The 17,500-nt window shown below is 47.8% G+C and overlaps 1 protein-coding gene and 1 long non-coding RNA gene across 2 annotated transcripts in view; one reads left to right on the top strand and one right to left on the bottom strand.

The window, feature by feature from the left end:
• Nucleotides 1–17,500, top strand: part of RasGAP1 (Ras GTPase activating protein 1) — a 933,257-nt gene that overhangs the window by 882,716 nt on the left and 33,041 nt on the right. The gene's annotated exons all lie outside the window — the stretch shown is intronic.
• Nucleotides 3,721–4,329, bottom strand: LOC136826488 (uncharacterized). Its single transcript, XR_010849631.1, has 2 exons — nucleotides 4,093–4,329; nucleotides 3,721–3,871 (listed from the first exon to the last, which is right to left on the bottom strand). It is a non-coding gene; the product is annotated as an uncharacterized lncRNA (long non-coding RNA).

Genomic DNA, 17,500 nt, shown 5'->3' with positions numbered 1-17,500 from the left:
ACGTCATAGCCTCCGGGAGATGGCTTGCTACTGCAAGATTGCAAATTTTGGATTGGTGAGGTCTTGTGACTCTCAATTGGACCGTAGGGAGTATCATTTTAAATTGATTTATTCCCTCGATCGTGACGAGTTTTCGTCTATTGACGATAGCTCCGTAGGGAACTCTGTCCCTTCGGATGAGGGAGATTTGTGCGCCCGAGTCCTCGAAAGCAGTGACTCGGCGCGCGCGGGCTCGCTACCTCGTGGAGGGGCCACGTATACAGGCCCTTCGGCGGGAGGGCCTAATGACTGGGGATCTGTGACGGCCAAGGCGACGGTGGGGAGTATTTGATTTATTATTGCGTGGGCATTTTGCCCATGCGGGAGAATGGCCATAAACCTTGCACGCCGTGCAAAAGGTCTGGCTAAAATCTTTCGCGCTGCCCCTGTGGAGGGCGCAGGCGAGTTATTTGTCGGTTTTCCGGGAGAGAGAGAGCCGGTTTCTTGTTCCGGCACTGTTCGGAGGAATGCCCCGTTTTCTTGCAATAATGGCAAGTTAGGGGCTTGCCCGAGTTCCCATTTTTGGGGAATTTGAACCTCCGAGGAGGGACGGGGATTTATCTTCCGCCCCATGGATCCTTCTTGAGGGTGGTGAGTTTCCCACATATCTGCTATTCGGCAACACTCGGTGAGTGTTGCTGGGGCTTTTTCCACTATATGAGTGGCGAGGGCAGGAGGGGCGTGGCGCAGGAAATGCTCGAATTTAAACCGCTCGAGTACCTCGGCGGTGTTAGTGGCTCCTTCGAATCGAGCCATTTTGTCAACGCCCGCTCCGATGGTACGCCCAATCGGACCAAGTCTGGCCTGCTTCTCTGGGCTGCTCTCTCCAACGTCTCTCCACCGCTCGGGGTAATCTCGTACGCCTTCGTAACTGCTTGGCGTCACGGCTTCCCAGTTTCCCGATCGTCTGCGGAAGGGCGTGGTAGGCAACGAGGGCCTTTCCGCCCAGGAATTTAGTGAGAACAAGGGAGAGTTCCGCGGGGAGAGATCGCAGCACTCCAGGACTCGTTCGGCCCTTTCAAGCCATACTTCAGGCTCGGACTCCGTCCATTTTGGCATGAACGAGTGAGCTTGGCTGAGGGCACTCATTCCCGCGGCAGGGGCGGGGGTGGCGGGCTGTCGTTCTAGCATCTGGAGCTCATGGGCGCTGTCGCTCTCGATCTTCCCATTCTCGTTCCTCCTTTTCTCTTGGGCGATTCTGTCTCTCTCCTCTCTCAATTCGTTCTCTCTCTCTCACGTTCTCTCCTCCTCCTGTTGTTCTTGGGCAATTCGTTTCTCTCTCTCTCTCTTTATCTCTCTGCTCTTGGGCAATTCTCTCTCTCTCTCTTGCACGTTCTTTATCCTTCCTCCTCTTGTTCTTGGGCAATTCTGTTCCTCTCTCTCTCTCTCTCACGTTCTTTATCCTTCTCCTGCTCTTGGGCAATTCTTGCCCTCTCTCTCTCCTCACGTTCTCTCTCTCTCTCTTCACGTTCTCTTGCTCTCTCCGCCTTGGCATCGTCCACTCGCTCTTGAACCCATGCTCTCAGATCTTGCCCGATAGTCCCATGTCCTTCCCAGCGGACATGTAGAATTTGAAATCCTCGTTTTGTTGGGCTCTGGTATTAGCCATCTTGAAATAATGGGTATATGATATGTCTGAAAAGACTCAGGTTGTCTGAAAAGACTCAATTGCAGGAATCTGAAACACTCAATTGTTCAGACTGCAGGAGAATGGATCTGTCTGAATAAGACAGGTGATTAGTAAGTCTGAGGAGACTTTTTGTTAAAATTTGATATGTCTTGGAAAGACGTGGTTGTTCTTGGCGAACGAATTTTAATATGTGTCTCGGAAGACGTAGTTGGATTTTGTCACGCTCGGACTTGGCCGGCTGTAGCGTGAAGTTAAGGAGTTGTTCTAACGAACTAGAATGATCAGTCCCGTAAGGGGCTTAGATGTGTGTGAACTACACTATATAATGTCTCAAAAGGACTTAATTTTGGGTTCCAGGAATGAGAAATTCTCGCCACGTGCTGGAGTTTGGAGAAATTCTCGCCACGTAAATTTTTGTATGAGTCTCTGAGGACTGGAATTTGGAGAAATTCTCGCCACGTGCGACGTAGAATTTTAGGAGTCTCTGAGGACTGGAATTTGGAGAAAAATTCTCGCCACGTGCACGTAAATTTTAGAGTCTCTGAGGACTGGAATTTGGAGAAATTCTCGCCACGTGCGACGTAGAATTTTAGGAGTCTCTGAGGACTGGAATTTGGAGAAATTCTCGCCAAGAATTTTAGGAGTCTCTGAGGACTGGAATTTGGAGAAATTCTTCGCCACGTGACGTAGAATTTTAGGAGTCTCTGAGGACTGGAATTTGGAGAAATTCTCGCCACGTGCGACGTAGAATTTTAGGAGTCTCTGAGGACTGGAATTTGGAGAAATTCTCGCCACGTGCGACGTAGAATTTTAGGAGTCTCTGAGGACTGGAATTTGGAGAAATTCTCGCCACGTGCGACGACGAGAATTTTAGGAGTCTCTGAGGACTGGAATTTGGAGAAATTTCACGTCACGTAATTTTAGAGTCTCTGAGGACTGGAATTTGGAGAAATTCTCGCCACGTAGGACGTCAGAATTTTAGGAGTCACTTAGACTTGGTCACTTAGGACTTGAATTACGATTCGTCCCTTAGGACTTAGAAATTACTAACGGAAACCCAAAGAAAAATGTATGCTGGGAAATGAATGGGGAAAAAAAAAAAAACTGCTACACACGCATGGGCATGGGCGGGGGGGGGGTGCAGGTCGTTTGGCCAACACCGGAGGTATTTTTAGATTCTGGGTGAATGAACCCGTATATTTATATACCGTCTGGGATTCCGGGAATTTCCCAGTCGTCTGAGAGGATAACAGTACAACGGCCTAGTAATTTTCCCTATAAGCGGAGTTTAAATTTCGCTTTCCTAACACCTAACTCGAATTCTAACTACACTGAGAGAATTTTCAGCAATGCAAGCTGACTTCGTCGTGTCCCACGTGGGAATTTTATTCGCGCCTAAATAACAGTTCGCTAATTCGAAATGCGAAGTAAAATTTATCACAGAGGAATTTCTTTTAACACTATTCCTCGAATTCAAGAATATATGGCAAAGATTTTAACACAGAGGAATTTCGCACTATTCCTCGAAGCAAAGGATGGTTAGCACTGGTTATTTCCTAACTACCTATCCTGAAAGGCATGCATTAACGAATCTAATACGGCGGTTCTTTTCTCTCAGTGATTACATGCGTCCCTATTTCTAATTCCTAGAACAGTCACGATTGTAAAAAGGTTTTGCTAAGATTAACACATTACTTACGTGGAATTTTCTGGATCTGTGTGCTGGTTTTACACAAAAGGTTCGTAATTGTCTCGTACCCAGCTTAGCTTTGCTAATAGCTGATCTGGCAAGTTGCAAATGCAATAAAGCAACACTAGGGGAACTGCAACTGCAAAACGAGATCTATGGCCAGGTCGCCATTTTTACGTTTTTCCGTGGTTTTAGTTTGAAATATGCTCTGTGAGACAGGTAGCAACAATTTAAGGTAATTTAGCCTTGTGATTCTGACTTCGTGGGTACGGGAAAACGTAAAAAAGAGGAAAACAAAGGAGAATTTCATATGAGCATAGGGCTCTTGTTACTGAGGGAAATATTACGTAAAACACGTGGGCAAATTTAAAGGAGTGTATTTACATAAATGATATCAGTACGGGAAAGAGGAACTCAAGTAGATTACTATCCTGAAGGAGATTCCTACGGGATTGAATGAAACTGGGGGATTCCAGACACAGTCCGAGAAGCTTCCACGAAATAGGATCCCTCTGAAATGAGAGATATGCACATTATACGCCAGTAATGAAAATAGACAAAAGAATAATGAATTCGAAGCTGCACTGAGGGTGCCAAAGGAGTAATAAAGAATTAATACTGCCGATGCAAGAGGCGCACGGACATTAGACAAGGGAGATTTCTGGCTTTCTCTTTAAGAAAATATTACGAGACAAAAGCGTGACTGAAATGGGGCTCTTCCAGGGCACTTTACCTTAGCAGATTTTCCGAGGGCGTGTAGAAGGCGGTCCGTGGATGACTTGCGATTTCCGAGGGCGAGTTTCTTCCACGTGGTGAGATGCAAGGGCTTCCGTAAAGGGGCAAGGCGATGGGGACTCCTCGAAACTCCAAGCAATGGCGTGTGGGCTCGAGGAATACGGTCGAAGGGCACGAGGAAAAGTATACTTTGGAAAGGGCCACGTGGTTAGGGATGCAAGGGCATCGATGGGGCCAGGTGTTGAGGACGTCTTCACAAGTTCCTCCATATCTTCCAGCCCGCGTGTGTGTCGAGACCTCGTGGGCTTTTGCTTTTTATCCCCTCCTATGGGGCAGGGGTGCGCCCAACACAGATGCTTTGACTCATTGCACCTGCTGCCCGCAGGGGAGGTTTTGGCCTGTAGGAGAAACACCCAAGCCAGATTACTTTTGCCTCGAAGGAAAGATCTTTATCAAAAATGGGAGCGCCTTTAATCTTTTAAACCCTTGTTTTTAAGTCGATAGACAGATGGTCTATCGATCGGCCGGCTGGCAGTAAATGAAACACACAGAACAACCAACAACAACAAAGGAGGGGGAGGCAATTTGCTAGCGAATTCTTGCTAATCATAATACCTCCCCATACAAGATGATGTACATACCTCCTTCGGTGTGTACATCGATATTCAAGAATGAGCGGCAAATGCTTTACGTTACTCTACATTCTGCCTTGCAATGAACTTTACTCCTAAGGGTTTTATGAAGCTGTGACATTACTTTTAATAACACATTGGGACAATTTTCGTTAACAGAACGCAAAGTGATTTAAACACTTGCAAAAGAATAATTACTTTAGATTTGGTTACCCACTGGTAACTTTATAAAGTGACTCGAACAATTGTGAATTAATTAAGATTATAGGACCACGTATATGAGGCTATGGCCAACAAATGAAAAGAAAGGTTATTGTTCAAGAATTAAAATACACGGTTACTTAATTTTAGATAAAATGCATGCGGTTAGTACAATCTGCCTTGAAGAGGCTGTGTAAATGAAAAACAGCGTTTATTTTTGTAAATGACATCCCCTTTTACGATACTGTAATGACTATACATATTCGCATTGATAATTTATCTTCGTTTTAACGTGCTTTTGCTCAGCTATCGTTCAACGCGAGCTGAGGATGACACACCGGATTTTGACAGCCGTATGCGGGCGAGAGTATTCGCGAGGTTTTAATTCGCTAACCTTAAACTACGCTAATTTTATCGTCCCACTGCCTACTCAATGTTATGACGGGGCGAGCAGACAAAAGATGTGGGGTAGGACAAACAGAGATCTTGGAAGGAATGGAAGGGGAAAAGGGATAATAATAACAAAAGGAAAATTACCAAGACGTTACGAATGAAACTTGACCGCATATGATATGAAAGGCGGGACACGTCCCTCAGAGCTTACAAAGGGCATTTAAATCACAAGGGCAAGAGTTTATGACTCATGATTCATTAAAATAAAGATAACTAAATGACTAAAAGAAAGTAAATGATATTGGCAGAAGAGCTAAGGGAAAAAGAGTGAGGTTTTTATTGTGTTAGGCGGGAATTTATCGTCCTTCGCCTATAAATTACGGCCCGGACTATCACTTCAGTCCCAGGGCGAGAAAGTGCACCCGAAGGGCGCGACTCCTTCAGGAGGGGCTGACACGCACGCGCCGGTGCCAAGGTATGGGCGCAAGGGCGTGCCACTTCTCACTCTGTTATTCTTAATGATTTATACATTGTGTGGGGAATGGTATCCCGTATTTAATTGCCTCTTGTGGGGATAATTTAAGGAAGATTAATAGAAGATGATAAGAGATAGCAGTTCCTGAGGAACGGAAGAAGATAGAGGAGGGTCTGACATCCCCTTCTGGATTAGGGGTGCCAAGACCTTCGAAAAATGAAATGGTGGCACAGGTGCCATGGGAGCTCTAGAGCTCTTTGTAAATTACCTGGAATGTCCCACGCCCGTGGTAATTTCGCCTCGAGTCTTTCTTAATGGGACAGTCGTCCTCGGCCGGGAAGCGGAGGGCCCGCGACCGGAGGGCGGCACGGAGTACCACCTGGGCCTGCTGATGCGACAGCTGACGCAGGAGTGTTCCGTGCGGGTTCTACCATGATCCGTCGCGGCTCTTGTAGTTCATCGGCCAAGTGAGATATGGCAGAATCCTGACTTGCAATTGCGTCGGCGACGGGCTGAGGCAGAGAGGAGGCGGTCGGGGTGGCGTGAGCGGCTCGCAGGTAACGATGACCAGCTCAGGCACGGGTTGCGAGGCCGCACCTGCAGGTGAGCTTCCGCGGTGGTCGGGAGGAACCGTCTCTCTGACCGACGCTGGTAGCGGTGCCAGGCCGGGGAAGAGAGGGGGTCCTGAGTTGGATCCCGTGAATGGAGATCGGCGTAGCGCTCTGGCGCTGGCACTAGGGCAGAGTCAGGCGCTATCAGAGGTTTTCTTGGGCTCGTCGGTCAGGACGGACGAAGCTTGGCCCTGCTCGGGGCATGCAAGTGGCACCGGCAGGAATTTGGCATCTCCTGAAGGGAGATTGATTGGGGCCCTGGCACTGGCACTGAGGCAGGGCCGGGCACTGGAATTGGATCGGGAACCGATCGAGGGGGCCACTGTACATCGTACTCAGGTGGCACTGGTGGGGACTGCACGTCCTTCTGGTACCCAGGGGGCGCCAGTCTTGGCTGAGGAGAAGCGGGGAGGATTACTCGCGCCCGCGGAATGATTCGGGGAATGTGGACCCCTAGATTGTCGTGATTTCGGTGGGGACTGAAAGTCCTGTCCCAGGATGACGTCATAGCCTCCGGGGAGATGGCTTGCTACTGCAAGATTGCAAATTTTGGATTGGTGAGGTCTTGTGACTCTCAACTGGACCGTAGGGAGTATCATTTTAAATTGATTTATTCCCTTCATCGTGACGAGTTTTCGTCTATTGACGATAGCTCCGTGGGGAACTCTGACCCTTCGGATGAGGGAGATTTGCGTGCCCGAGTCCTCGAAAGCAGTGACTCGGCGCGCAGGCTCGCTACCTCGTGGAGGGGCCACGTATACAGGCCCCTTCGGCGGGAGAGGCCTAATGACTGGGGATCTGTGACGGCCAAGGCGACGGTGGGAGTAGTTGATTTATTATTGCGTGGGCATTTTGCCCATGCGGGAGAATGGCCATAAACCTTGCACGCCGTGCAAAAGGTCTGGCTAAATCTTTCCGCTGCCCCTGTGGAGGGCGCAGGCGAGTTATTTGTCGGTTTTCCGGGAGAGAGGAGCCGGTTTCTTGTTCCGGCACTGTTCGGAGGAATGCCCGTTTTCTTGCAATAATGGCAAGTTAGGGGCTTGCCCGAGTTCCCATTTTTGTGGGAATTTGAACCTCCGAGGAGGGACGGGGATTTATCTTCCGCCCCATGGATCCTTCTTGAGGGTGGTGAGTTTCCCACATATCTGCTATTCGGCAACACTCGGTGAGTGTTGCTGGGGCTTTTTCCACTATATGAGTGGCGAGGGCAGGAGGGGCGTAGCGCAGGAAATGCTCGAATTTAAACCGCTCGAGTACCTCGGCGGTGTTAGTGGCTCCTTCGAATCGATCGAGCCATTTTGTCAACGCCGCTCGAATGGTACGCCCAATCGGACCAAGTCTGGCCTGCTTCTCTGGGCTGCTCTCTCCAACGTCTCCTCCACCTTGGGGGGTAATCTCGTGACGCGCCTTCGCTAACTGCTTGGCGTCACGGCTTCCCAGTTTCCCGATCGTCTGCGGGAAGGGCGTGGTAGGCAACGAGGGCCTTTCCGCCCAGGAATTTAGTGAGAACAAGGAGAGTTCCGCGGGGAGAGATCGCAGCACTCCAGGACTCGTTCGGCCCTTTCAAGCCATACTTCAGGTTCGGACTCCGTCCATTTTGGCATGAACGAGTGAGCTTGGCTGAGGGCACTCATTCCCGCGGCAGGGGCGGGGGTGGCGGGCTGTCGTTCTAGCATCTGGAGCTCGTGGGCGCGCTCTCGCTCTCGATCTTCCCATTCTCGTTCTCTCCCTCCTTTCTCTTGGGCGATTCTGTCTCTCTCTCTCTCTCCTCTCGTTGTTCTTGGGCAATTCTTCTCTCTCTCTCACGTTCTTTATCCTTCTCCTGCTCTTGGCAATTCTTCTCTCTCTCTCTTCTTCTCTTGGGCAATTCTCTCTCTTGGGCGTTCTTTATCCTCTCCTCTCTTTGGGCAATTCTTGCCCTCTCTCTCTCTCTGCTCTCTCTCGTTCTCTCTCTCTTCACTTCTCTTGCTCTCTCAGCCTTGGCATCGTCCACTCGCTCTTGAACCCATGCTCTCAGATCTTGCCCCGATAGTCCCATGTCCTTCCCAGCGGACATGTAGAATTTGAAATCCTCGTTTTGTTGGGCTCTGGTATTAGCCATCTTGAAATAATGGGTATATGATATGTCTGAAAAAGACTCAGGTTGTCTGAAAAGACTCAATTGCAGGAATCTGAAACACTGTTGTTCAGACTGCAGGAGAAATGGATCTGTCTGAATAAGACAGTTGATTAGTAAGTCTGAGGAGACTTTTTGTTAAAAATTGGATGTGTCTTGGAAAGACGTGGTTGTTCTTGGCGAACGAATTTCAATATGCGTCTCGAAGAAGACGTAGTTGGATTTTGTCACGCTCGGACTTGGCCGGCTGTAGCGTGAAGTTAAGGAGTTGTTCTAACGAACTAGAATGATCAGTCCCGTAAGGGCTTAGATGTGTGTGAACTACACTATATAATGTCTCAAAAGGACTTAATTTTGGGTTCCCTGAGGACTGGAATGAGAAATTCTCGCCACGTGCGACGTTTATCAAGAATTTTTGTATGAGTCTCTGAGGACTGGAATTTGGAGAAATTCTCGCCACGTGCGACGTAAATTTTAGGAGTCTCTGAGGACTGGAATTTGGAGAAATTCTCGCCACGTGCGACGTAGAATTTTGGGAGTCTCTGAGGACTGGAATTTGGAGAAATTCTCGCCACGTGCGACGTAGAATTTTAGGAGTCTCTGAGGACTGGAATTTGGAGAAATTCTCGCCACGTGTGACTAGAATTTTAGGAGTCTCTGAGGACTGACTGGAATTTGGAGAAATTCTCGCCACGTGCGACGTAGAATTTTAGGAGTCTCTGAGGACTGGAATTTGGAGAAATTCTCGCCACGTGCGACGTAGAATTTTAGGAGTCTCTGAGGACTGGAATTTGGAGAAATTCTCGCCACGTGCGACGTAGAATTTTAGGAGTCTCTGAGGACTGGAATTTGGAGAAATTCTCGCCACGTGCGACGTAGAATTTTAGGAGTCTCTGAGGACTGGAATTTGGATTCGTCCCTTAGGACTTAGAAATTACTAACGGGAAACCCAAAGAAAAATGTATGCTGGGAAATGAATGGGGGACAAAAAAAAAAAAAAAATGGGCACACTACACGGGCATGGGCGGGGGGGGTGCAGGTCGTTTGGCCAACACCGGAGGTATTTTTAGATTCTGGGTGAATGAACCCGTATATTTATATACCGTCTGGGATTCCGGAGAATTTCCCAGTCGTCTGAGAGGATAACAGTACAACGGCCTAGTAATTTTCCCTATAAGCGGAGTTTAAATTTCGCTTTCCTAACACCTAACTCGAATTCTAACTACACTGAGAGAATTTTCAGCAATGCAAGCTGACTTCGTCGTGTCCCACGTGGAATTTTATTCGCGCCTAAATAACAGTTCGCTAATTCGAAATGCGAAGTAAAATTTATCACAGAGGAATTTATTTCGCACTATTCCTCGAAGGAATTTTTAACACAGAATTTTTCGCACTATTCCTCGAAGCAAAATATGGCAAAGATTTTAACACAGAGGAATTTCGCACTATTCCTCGAAGCAAAGGATGGTTAGCACTGGTTATTTCCTAACTACCTATCCTGAAAGGCATGCATTAACGAATCTAATACGGCGGTTCTTTTCTCTCAGTGATTACATGCGTCCCTATTTCTAATTCCTAGGAACAGTCACGATTGTAAAAAGGTTTTGCTAAGATTAACACATTACTTACGTGGAATTTTCTGGATCTGTGTGCTGGTTTTACACAAAAGGTTCGTAATTGTCTCGTACCCAGCTTAGCTTTGCTAATAGCTGATCTGGCAAGTTGCAAATGCAATAAAGCAACACTAGGGGAACTGCAACTGCAAAACGAGATCTATGGCCAGGTCGCCATTTTTACGTTTTTCCGTGGTTTTAGTTTGAAATATGCTCTGTGAGACAGGTAGCAACAATTTAAGTTAATTTAGCCTTGTGATTCTGACTTCGTGGGTACGGGAAAACGTAAAAAGAGGAAAACAAAGGAGAATTTCATATGAGCTTAGGGCTCTTGTTACTGAGGGAAATATTACGTAAAACACGTGGGCAAATTTAAAGGAGTGTATTTACATAAATGATATCAGTACGGGAAAGAGGAACTCAAGTAGATTACTATCCTGAAGGAGATTCCTACTGATTGAATGAAACTGGGGATTCCAGACACAGTCCGAGAAGCTTCCACGAAATAGGATCCTCTGAAATGAGAGATATGCACATTATACGCCAGTAATGAAAATAGACAAAAGAATAATGAATTCGAAGCTGCACTGAGGGTGCCAAAGGAGTAATAAAGAATTAATACTGCCGATGCAAGAGGCGCACGGACATTAGACAAGGGAGATTTCTGGCTTTCTCTTTAAGAAAATATTACGAGACAAAAGCGTGACTGAAATGGGGCTCTTCCAGGGCACTTTACCTTAGCAGATTTTCCGAGGGCGTGTAGAAGGCGGTCCGTGGATGACTTGCGATTTCCGAGGACGAGTTTCTTCCACGTGGTGAGATGCAAGGGCTTCCGTAAAGGGGCAAGGCGATGGGGACTCCTCGAAACTCCAAGCAATGGCGTGTGGGCTCGAGGAATACGGTCGAAGGGCACGAGGAGAAGTATACTTTGGAAAGGGCCACGTGGTTAGGATGCAAGGGCATCGATGGGGCCAGGTGTTGAGGACGTCTTCACAAGTTCACTCCATATCTTCCAGCCCGCGTGTGTGTGTGAGACCTCGTGGGCTTTTGCCTTTATCCCCTCCTATGGGGCAGGGGGTGCGCCCAACACAGATGCTTTGACTCATTGCACCTGCTGCCCGCAGGGGAGGTTTTGGCCTGTAGGAGAAACACCTGCCAGATTACTTTTGCCTCGAAGAAAAGATCTTTATCAAAAATGGGAGCGCCTTTAATCTTTTAAACCCTTGTTTTTAAGTCGATAGACAGATGGTCTATCGATCGGCCGGCTGGCAGTAAATGAAACACAACAGAACAACCAACAACAACAAAGGAGGGGGGGGGGAGGCAATTTGCTAGCGAATTCTTGCTAATCATAATACCTCCCCATACAAGATGATGTACATACCTCCTTCGGGTGTGTACATCGATATTCAAGAATGAGCGGCAAATGCTTTACGTTACTCTACATTCTGCCTTGCAATGAACTTTACTCCTAAGGGTTTTATGAAGCTGTGACATTACTTTTAATAACACATTGGGACAATTTTCGTTAACAGAACGCAAAGTGATTTAAACACTTGCAAAAGAATAATTACTTTAGATTTGGTTACCCACTGGTAACTTTATAAAGTGACTCGAACAATTGTGAATTAATTAAGATTATAGGACCACGTATATGAGGCTATGGCCAACAAATGAAAAGAAATGGTTATTGTTCAAGAATTAAAATACACGGTTACTTAATTTTAGATAAAATGCATGCGGTTAGTACAATCTGCCTTGAAGAGGCTGTGTAAATGAAAACAGCGTTTATTTTTGTAAATGACATCCCCTTTTACGCGATACTGTAATGACTATACATATTCGCATTGATAATTTATCTTCGTTTTAACGTACTTTGCTTAGCTATCGCTCAACGCGAGCCCCCACACGGATTTTGACAGCCGTATGCGGGCGAGAGTATTCGCGAGGTTTTAATTCGCTAACCTTAAACTACGCTAATTTTATGCGTCCACTGCCTACTCAATGTTATGACGGGGCGAGCAGACAAAAGATGTGGGGTAGGACAAACAGAGATCTTGGAAGGAATGGAAGGGGGAAAAGGGATAATAATAACAAAAGGAAAATTACCAAGACGTTACGAATGAAACTTGACCGCATATGAAAGGCGGGACACGTCCCTCAGAGCTTACAAAAGGGGCATTTAAATCACAAGGGCAAGAGTTTATGACTCGCGATTCATTAAAATAAAGATAACTAAATGACTAAAAGAAAGTAAATGATATTGGCAGAAGAGCTAAGGGAAAAAGAGTGAGGGTTTTATTGTGTTAGGCGGGAATTTATCGTCCTTCGCCTATAAATTACGGCCCGGACTATCACTTCAGTCCCAGGGCGAGGAAAGTGCACCCGAAGGGCGCGACTCCTTCAGGAGGGGCTGACACGCACGCCCGGTGCCAAGGTATGGGCGCAAGGGCGTGCCACTTCTCACTCTGTTATTCTTAATGATTTATACATTGTGTGGGGAATGGTATCCCGTATTTAATTGCCTCTTGTGGGGATAATTTAAGGGAAGATTAATAGAAGGTGATAAGAGATAGAAGTTCCTGAGGAACGGAGGAAGATAGAGGAGGGTCTGACATCCCCTTCTGGATTAGGGTGCCAAGACCTTCGAAAAATGAAATGGTGGCACAGGTGCCATGGGAGCTCTAGAGCTCTTTGTAAATTACCTGGAATGTCCCACGCCCGTGGTAATTTCGCCTCGAGTCTTTCTTAATGGGACAGTCGTCCTCGGCCGGGAAGCGGAGGGCCCGCGACCGGGGGCGGCACGGAGTACCACCTGGGCCTGCTGATGCGACAGCTGACGCAGGAGTGTTCCGTGCGGGTTCTACCATGATCCGTCGCGGCTCTTGTAGTTCATCGGCCAAGTGAGATATGGCAGAATCCTGACTTGCAATTGCGTCGGCGACGGGCTGAGGCAGAGAGGAGGCGGTCGGGGTGGCGTGAGCGGCTCGCAGGTAACGATGACCAGCTCAGGCACGGGTTGCGAGGCCGCACCTGCAGGTGAGCTTCGCGGTGGTCGGGAGGAACCGTCTCTCTGACCGACGCTGGTAGCGGTGCCAGGCCGGGGAAGAGAGGGGGTCCTGAGTTGGATCCCGTGAATGGAGATCGGCGTAGCGCTCTGGCGCTGGCACTAGGGCAGAGTCAGGCGCTATCAGAGGTTTCTTGGGCTCGTCGGTCAGGACGGACGAAGCTTGGCCCTGCTCGGGGCATGCAAGTGGCACCGGCAGGAATTTGGCATCTCCTGAAGGGAGATCTGATTGGGGCCCTGGCACTGGCACTGAGGCAGGGCCGGGCACTGGAATTGGATCGGGAACCGATCGAGGGGGCCACTGTACATCGTACTCAGGTGGCACTGGTGGGGACTGCACGTCCTTCTGGTACCCAGGGGCGCCAGTCTTGGCTGAGGAGAAGCGGGGAGGATTACTCGCGCCCGCGGAATGATTCGGGGAATGGGGACCCCTAGATTGTCGTGATTTCGGTGGGGACTGAAAGTCCTGTCCCAGGATGACGTCATAGCCTCCGGGAGATGGCTTGCTACTGCAAGATTGCAAATTTTGGATTGGTGAGGTCTTGTGACTCTCAATTGGACCGTAGGGAGTATCATTTTAAATTGATTTATTCCCTCGATCGTGACGAGTTTTCGTCTATTGACGATAGCTCCGTAGGGAACTCTGTCCCTCCGGATGAGGGAGATTTGTGCGCCCGAGTCCTCGAAAGCAGTGACTCGGCGCGCGGCTCGCTACCTCGTGGAGGGGCCACGTATACAGGCCCTTCGGCGGGAGGGCCTAATGACTGGGGATCTGTGACGGCCAAGGCGACGGTGGGAGTAGTTGATTTATTATTGCGTGGGCATTTTGCCCATGCGGGAGAATGGCCATAAACCTTGCACGCCGTGCAAAAGGTCTGGCTAAAGTCTTTCCGCTGCTGCCCCTGTGGAGGGCGCAGGCGAGTTATTTGTCGGTTTTCCGGGAGAGAGAGAGAGCCGGTTTCTTGTTCCGGCACTGTTCGGAGGAATGCCCGTTTTCTTGCAATAATGGCAAGTTAGGGGCTTGCCCGAGTTCCCATTTTTGTGGGAATTTGAACCTCCGAGGAGGGACGGGGATTTATCTTCCGCCCCATGGATCCTTCTTGAGGGTGGTGAGTTTCCCACATATCTGCTATTCGGCAACACTCGGTGAGTGTTGCTGGGGCTTTTTCCACTATATGAGTGGCGAGGGCAGGAGGGGCGTAGCGCAGGAAATGCTCGAATTTAAACCGCTCGAGTACCTCGGCGGTGTTAGTGGCTCCTTCGGAATCGAGCCATTTTGTCAACGCCCGCTCCGAATGGTACGCCCAATCGGACCAAGTCTGGCCTGCTTCTCTGGGCTGCTCTCTCCAACGTCTCCTCCACCGCTCGGGGTAATCTCGTACGCCTTCGTAACTGCTTGGCGTACGGCTTCCCAGTTTCCCCGATCGTCTGCGGGAAGGGCGTGGTAGGCAACGAGGGCCTTTCCGCCCAGGAATTTAGTGAGAACAAGGGAGAGTTCCGCGGGGGAGAGATCGCAGCACTCCAGGACTCGTTCGGCCCTTTCAAGCCATACTTCAGGCTCGGACTCCGTCCATTTTGGCATGAACGAGTGAGCTTGGCTGAGGGCACTCATTCCCGCGGCAGGGGCGGGGGGTGGCGGGCTGTCGTTCTAGCATCTGGAGCTCATGGGCGCGGGCTCTCTCTTCCCATTCTCTCTCCCTCCTCTCTTGGGCAATTCTGTCTCTCTCTCTCTCTCCTTGTTCTTGGGCAATTCGTCTCTCTCTTCTCTCGTTGTTCTTGAGCAATTCTTTCTCTCTCTCTCTGCACGTTCTTTTTCCTCTCTCCTGCTCTTGGGCAATTTCTCTCTCTCTCTCTCACGTTCTTTATCCTCCCTTGTTCTTGGGCAATTCTGTTCTCTCTCTCTCTTCTCTCTCCTCACGTTCTTTATCCACGTTCTCTCTCTCTCTTCTCTCTCTCTCTTGCTCTCTCTCTTGCCTTGGCATCGTCCACTCGCTCTTGAACCCATGCTCTCAGATCTTGCCCCGATAGTCCCATGTCCTTCCCAGCGGACATGTAGAATTTGAAATCCTCGTTTTGTTGGGCTCTGGTATTAGCCATCTTGAAATAATGGGTATATGATATGTCTGAAAGACTCAGGTTGTCTGAAAAGACTCAATTGCAGGAATCTGAAACACTCAATGGTTCAGACTGTGGATCTGTCTGAATAAGACAGGTGATTAGTAAGTCTGAGGAGACTTTTTTGTCTTTGATATGTCTTGGAAAGACGTGGTTGTTCTTAGCGAACGAATTTTAATATGTGTCTCGGAAGACGTAGTTGGATTTTGTCACGCTCGGACTTGGCCGGCTGTAGCGTGAAGTTAAGGAGTTGTTCTAACGAACTAGAATGATCAGTCCCGTAAGGGCTTAGATGTGTGAACTACACTATATAATGTCTCAAAAGGACTTAATTTTGGGTTCCCGCAGGAATGAGAAATTCTCGCCACGTGTCTTTGAGTCTCTGAGGACTGGAATTTGGAGAAATTTGGAGAATTTTAGAGTCTCTGAGGACTGGAGTTTGGAGGAATTCTCGCCACGTGCGACGTAAATTTTAGGAGTCTCTGAGGACTGGAATTTGGAGAAATTCTCGCCACGTGCGACGTAGAATTTTAGGAGTCTCTGAGGACTGGAATTTGGAGAAATTCTCGCCACGTAGAATTTTAGGAGTCTCTGAGGACTGAATTTTTCTCGCCACGTGTATTTTAGAGTCTCTGAGGACTGGAATTTGGAGAAATTCTCGCCACGTGCGACGTAGAATTTTAGGAGTCTCTGAGGACTGGAATTTGGAGAAATTCTCGCCACGTGCGACGTAGAATTTTAGGAGTCTCTGAGGAGTTGGAGAAATTCTCGTGACGTTAGGATTTGGAATTCTTGTGGAATTTTTAGGAGTCTCTGAACTTTGGAGAAATTCTCGCCACGTTTTTAGGAGTCACTTAGGACTTGAATTACGATTCGTCCCTTAGGACTTAGAAATTACTAACGAACCCAAAGAAAAATGTATGCTGGGAAATGAATGGGGAAAAAAAAAAAAAAATGCTACACACGCGGGCATGGGCGGGGTGGGGGTGCAGGTCGTTTGGCCAACACCGGAGGTATTTTTAGATTCTGGGTGAATGAACCCGTATATTTATATACCGTCTGGGATTCCGGGAATTTCCCAGTCGTCTGAGAGGATAACAGTACAACGGCCTAGTAATTTTCCCTATAAGCGGAGTTTAAATTTCGCTTTCCTAACACCTAACTCGAATTCTAACTACACTGAGAGAATTTTCAGCAATGCAAGCTGACTTCGTCGTGTCCCACGTGGGAATTTTATTTGCGCCTAAATAACAGTTCGCTAATTCGAAATGCTGAAGTAAAATTTATCACAGAGGAATTTCTTTCGCACTATTCCTCGAAGCAAGAATATAAAGATTTTAACACAGGCAAAAGATATTTTTAACACAGAGGAATTTCGCACTATTCCTCGAAGCAAAGGATGGTTAGCACTGGTTATTTCCTAACTACCTATCCTGAAAGGCATGCATTAACGAATCTAATACGGCGGTTCTTTTCTCTCAGTGATTACATGCGTCCCTATTTCTAATTCCTAGGAACAGTCACGATTGTAAAAAGGTTTTGCTAAGATTAACACATTACTTACGTGGAATTTTCTGGATCTGTGTGCTGGTTTTACACAAAAGGTTCGTAATTGTCTCGTACCCAGCTTAGCTTTGCTAATAGCTGATCTGGCAAGTTGCAAATGCAATAAAGCAACACTAGGGGAACTGCAACTGCAAAACGAGATCTATGGCCAGGTCGCCATTTTTACGTTTTTCCGTGGTTTTAGTTTGAAATATGCTCTGTGAGACAGGTAGCAACAATTTAAGTTAATTTAGCCTTGTGATTCTGACTTCGTGGGTACGGGAAAACGTAAAAAAAGAGGAAAACAAAGGAGAATTTCATATGAGCTTAGGGCTCTTGTTACTGAGGGAAATATTACGTAAAACACGTGGGCAAATTTAAAGGAGTGTATTTACATAAATGATATCAGTACGGGAAAGAGGAACTCAAGTAGATTACTATCCTGAAGGAGATTCCTACGATTGAATGAAACTGGGGATTCCAGACACAGTCCGAGAAGCTTCCACGAAATAGGATCCCTCTGAAATGAGAGATATGCACATTATACGCCAGTAATGAAAATAGACAAAAGAATAATGAATTCGAAGCTGCACTGAGGGTGCCAAAGGAGTAATAAAGAATTAATACTGCCGATGCAA

The sequence above is a fragment of the Macrobrachium rosenbergii genome, chromosome 41 (assembly GCF_040412425.1).
Source record: "Macrobrachium rosenbergii isolate ZJJX-2024 chromosome 41, ASM4041242v1, whole genome shotgun sequence".
NCBI classification, from domain to species: Eukaryota; Metazoa; Arthropoda; class Malacostraca; order Decapoda; family Palaemonidae; genus Macrobrachium; species Macrobrachium rosenbergii.
This window is presented reverse-complemented; position numbering and strand designations above follow the sequence as displayed.